The following is a 5,000-nucleotide window of genomic DNA, read 5'->3' as shown; positions in this document are numbered from 1 at the left end:
TCGCAGGTATCACTAGAGAACGTGTTTTAAAGTTTGCGAGTTTGTATGCAACACGATGGTTGCAGTCATTAATTTGTCGCTTTAAACGTTAAACGAGATTTAAGCTTAAATCTTTCTAGATTTTTTGCATAATTTGCTGTGACTGAAACTTTGCTAATCCCGTGAAGTTATTTCGTCGCACGGGCCACGCAGGTATGCCGAGCAACTGGCGCTTTCGTCTACGTAGCTTTCTGCTTTCTGTGCGCGCCAAAATCTAATCTTAGTGGTAAAGTCGTTCACAATACGGCCAAGGTAACAGAGAACGTTAAGTTCGTGGACGACCTCCAGCAAGTGCTAAGAGAAAGCTTAGCTGTGTTTCCGGTTAGCTAATTAAAATCTGAACAAAAACTTATTAACGAGAACATCGTGGGAAAGAGAGATGTTTTCGGGCAGTTACCGAAGGGGTTTAGAAAGAGTTCAATCTTTCAACTGCTGTCTAGAGTATTGAAATTCTTGAGCTAGAAAGGCCACGGATTCTCTTCTAGTCCCTTGGTCATTTGTCATTTCACCTCTTCTGTCGATTGTTGAAGACCAAGTTAAATACCTTTGATCATTGAGAATCGATCCGATGCTGTTTTCAATGGGAAAAACAAAGACCAAGAAATATTGGATGGAAAGGGCGGGTTTGCTTTATTGTAAATGTCAGCTTAGTAGTACAGGGTCATCTGCCCACATCTAATAAGCAAAAGTTTCCACGCTTAGCTTTTCTTTTTTTTCAAGCGAAGATGAGATTTGATTTTGGCACGCACAGAAAGTTGCGCAATTACCAGTTGCTCGACATATCTACGTGGCCCGTGCGACGAAATAACTTCACGGGATTGGCAAAGTTTCAGTCACAGCAAATTATGCAAAAAATCTAGAAAGATTTAAGCTTAAATCTCGTTTAACGTTTAAAGCGACACGTCAATGACTGCAACCATCGTGTTGTATACAAACCTCGCAAACTTTAAAACACGTTCTCTAGTGATACCTGCGAAAGTATTCAGTATAATTTCCGGTAAGATTTTCGCGGACAATCTGATCGATTTCTCTTACATTATGTGCTGAGACTGAAACTTTCACCTCAAGGAAATCTCCGTCGAACGGTCCAAACAAACATAGTGAGCAACTGAGCTACTAGTATATGTCCGTGTTAAAACACACGAAAGGACTCTAAAACACACTTCATTCTGATTGGGCAGAAAAACAGAAAGATTTTCTGGCACCAATCAGATGGCAGAACGACTGCGACCGTTTTGAACTAGTCTTAAAGCAACAAGAACGGGGACGGCGACGGGGACCGCAGGCTCTCAGGGAAAATCCAAATAACTATCTGCGCATGACTGGCGGGAAAAAGTTTGACGTTCTGCGTTCGGGCCCGACGTGAAACGAGTCAATTTGACGTTGGCCGAAAACGTGGGTGTTCCCCTCTCTGCTATCGACGTGAGCATTCCTTTCCCTGCTATCTAAACGTTAAATATTCCCAGGAGACAATCAAAAATAACTTTCATCGCTTTTTTTCTTTCATAAAGTGAGATTATTCTTTAAATTGATGGTTTGTTTTTAAACAGAAACGTCGAGACTTACACCATTGACCAACATGAAAGTAAGAAATTGTAATGTAAATAAGCTTACCTCACACAGATATCAATCGAAAATTATCCGCTGAGAATCACTCAAAAGTCAAACAGTTTGACAAAGAAGATATTCTCGCCAGATTTAAAAGTGCAGAGAGCACTACAACTTCTGTAGCCGTTTTGGTTTTTTTTATCTTCCAGCACAACATCTTACGAGAATATATTCTTCCAATTTACTTTGTAGGATTATGATACTGTATGTTAGGTTTTATAAGGTATTTTTGGGTTCAACATCACAACGGCAGAGCCTTTTTTGAAGGCGAATCCATTGGTTCGTTTAACTCCACAATCTGCATTTACTGCAACAAAAACTTTAATTTTCTTGACTGTGTATCGCTTGTAAATATGTTCGAGATTGTCAAGTTGAAAATAATCCAATGCACTTTTAAAATAAGGAAAATATATCTTGACGTTTCGAGGCTTCAGTCGCTTTATCATCCGCAGATGATAGCATTTCATTAACTAGTCTGTATTTTTATAGAAAGGGACAATTTAAAAAAGGGTATACAATTTTATTATATAGGTTTCGTGGCCTTTTTTTGTGTGCATTAAACCAGCCGAACTTGTTATTAAACCATGAAAAGTTGCCTGTATTCTGCAGGCTATTATTTTTTCTTAAGTCGAAAGGTGACCCTATGATAAGTGTGTTTTATCAGCTGTTTTGTACTGGCAGTTCAATCTACTTTGTTTATGTTTAAGGTCGACTACTCCAATGTACTGGACGAAAGATCACGATTTACTTTTAGTAAGAGAAATGCTAACTGTTGATCCGTATAGCCAGCCGAAGGGAAGTAGGGAGAGAGCGAGACTGTGCGAAGAAATTGCCTCAAACCTGAGGGCAGTGTCGGAGCCCTGTTTCTCAGTTTCTTTGAGGTCTGTAAGAGACCATGTAAACCTGGTTCTAATAAAGAAACAAAAGAAAGGCTGCAGAAGAAAGCAAGGCCAGTGGAATAGCAGTTGATGAGCCTTCAGAGGTTGATGCAGCAATCGAAGAAATATGTGAGAAAGCTGAGGCTGCAGAGAGAGATCAGCAAATGATATCAGTGGAAAAAAAAGCCAGTGCAGAGAAAGAGAAAAAGCAAGTGGAGGATATTAGAGCCAAGGCTTTGGAGAGAGTTGGAGAAACAAGAAAAAGAGTGGTTGGTGATGAGGTTAGTGAAGAGCCCGAGAAAAAGGAGAAAAGAACAAGGAGATCTGGAGCAGAGACCATGGTATATCTGAGGGAGAAGTCAGAAAAAGAAAATCAGGCAAGAAGAGCTAGAACTTAAAAAAAAGGAAGTGTGCCCAAGCAAAGCAGCAAGAGGAAATGACACAGCAACTGATCCATCAACAGGAGCAGCAGCGAACAATGTTTGCTAACCTCCAGCAGCAGCAACATCAGCAGCTTCAACAGCTAAGCCAGATGCAAATGACTATAATGCAGCAACAACAACAGAACCAGGCACTAGTGGCTGTGCTGCAAGAGCTTGCCAAGAAGCAGTAGACAGAATAAAAACATGTTAAGTTTAGTTTAAGTTGATATACTATGTATTTGTTGTAGTTCAATTTCATCCTTGTTTCAATTTGTCTTTTTCTTTGTTTTCCACTCATTTTCATGTTACGATACACAATATTGAACCAAGGATAAAATTGTTGTTCTTTATTGGGTTAAGACAATTACAGAGTTCATATTCAAAAAGTAAGCATTTGGAAGGACCATGGCAATATGCCCTGGTGTGCCAGTCTTTTATGGTTGTTAGTGCTTGTATATAATTACACCAGTGATCTCTATGGTGATCCTTCTCCCATAAGAAAAATACAAACTGATTCATGGCATCTGTAGATGGTAAATTTATTGCAAAATCTGAAATGGCCAATTAGTTTTATTCTAGACCTGGTAATGACTCATAGATGAGGATTACTTAAAATAATTTTGTATCTGGATATTGGGCGTGGCTTATGAAACGTACAGGGTCACAAGCCCCCCTACCTAGGCAGATGGGGCACATGGAAATGTTAAAGGCATAGGGAGGAGCAAACCTTTTATTGAGTTTGAAATATTCGATTTTGATATTTGTGTTGGTTGCATATTTGTTCTTTTTTTGTGACAACAAGAAGATTTTAGCCTTTTTTTGGAGAGGGGGGATGGGAGGTCATTTTAAAATTCAAACCAAAAGTACTTGGAAAATATGTAGTTATTTTAGAGGTAATATGACTTCATTAGTACCTACATGCAGCTCTCTGTAACTTTACTTTAAAGTACCCCAGGGGTCAAACATGAGAAAGGATATTATACTTCCCCCTCCCATCCCATCAACCTACACAGCAGAATGTATTAAATATATTAAATATTAATATTCTTTAATGTGTGGCAAATCCTTATCCTCCCTCCCTAAAATTAAGCAAAGTATTCTTCCAAGGTGGGTGGATCCAGCTCAAAAAACTCAGAGGTTGTGTTGCCATATAAGCATGTTAATGCATTTCTTAATAAGGCACAAACAATGTACATCTTTCCTATTGAAGTCCGATCTTGAGGTTCTTTTTGAAATCTACAAACTTGAAGTACTCAACTATGTCTCCAAAGAGCCACTCTACAGAGACTCTCACTGAGCTCATAGCCCTATTAAAATTTACCATCTGTGGGGTGAGTATCATGTTTCTAAAAGGGGTCTGGAGGTGCACCCTCAATGGGTAGGCGGGGTCTCCATAAACACAAAGTGGACGACCCGCTGGCCCAGGTGAAAAAGCATAGCGTTGCATATCTTGAAGAAGATTGGAGTCTGCTAGCATGGCAGCGTCGTGTCGTCTCCCCTCTATGAAAAAAAGGAGACAAATTAAAAACATTTAGATTAAAAATTTTCGGGTCTTTTTCTGAAGGGTAATTTTATATTCCATTTCCCTTACCGATTGGTCCATACATATTTCCAATAATTCCATTTGGTAATGCCACGGATTGGAATTTTACACCGTGAACTCTTTTGTGACCATTGCAGACAATGCGCTGATTTTGGCCAGGCTTGCTTATTGGACTAACTGTCCCATCAATAAAGCCAAAACAGTTATCCAAGGGGGATCCCTTAGCTGTTATGGCGTTACTGTATATTTCCAGTGAATGAGGGTTGAGGATGCTATCATTCCACTGCAAAATTCTGTGACTGTGTGCCTGGTAAATGTAGTCGATCATGTAGTTGTTTATCATGCACAACACTTGAACAGGCTTCCCAAAGCGAGCTATCATGTCTGAATATCGACAAGGATAGCTATGTCTCTTCAGAATATTTAGAAAAATGCAAAGAGTCTCCAATCCACTACAGATACTTCTTTGATAGCATTCCACTACCTAAGGAATCCCCAATACTTCAGCTG

General features: G+C 39.5%; 2 pseudogenes across 2 annotated transcripts in view; one reads left to right on the top strand and one right to left on the bottom strand.

Moving 5' to 3' along the window:
* Positions 1-1,297: 1,297 nt before the first annotated feature.
* Positions 1,298-3,999, top strand: LOC148721936 (uncharacterized; annotated as a pseudogene). Its single transcript, XR_015992710.1, has 2 exons — positions 1,298-1,434; positions 2,355-3,999. The product of XR_015992710.1 is annotated as an uncharacterized LOC148721936 (transcript).
* Positions 3,881-5,000, bottom strand: part of LOC148721935 (uncharacterized) — a 3,507-nt pseudogene continuing 2,387 nt past the window's right edge. The window contains exons 2-3 of the transcript XR_015992802.1: positions 4,539-5,000; positions 3,881-4,447 (exon numbers count right to left, since the gene is read on the bottom strand). The exon at positions 4,539-5,000 is cut by the window's right edge and continues 234 nt beyond it. The product of XR_015992802.1 is annotated as an uncharacterized LOC148721935 (transcript). The remainder of the gene's footprint in view (positions 4,448-4,538) is intronic.

This window comes from Stylophora pistillata, chromosome 10 (genome assembly GCF_964205215.1).
Source record: "Stylophora pistillata chromosome 10, jaStyPist1.2, whole genome shotgun sequence".
NCBI classification, from domain to species: Eukaryota; Metazoa; Cnidaria; class Anthozoa; order Scleractinia; family Pocilloporidae; genus Stylophora; species Stylophora pistillata.
The sequence above is the reverse complement of the archived record's forward strand: the minus strand, read 5'-3'. Positions and strand labels throughout refer to the sequence as shown.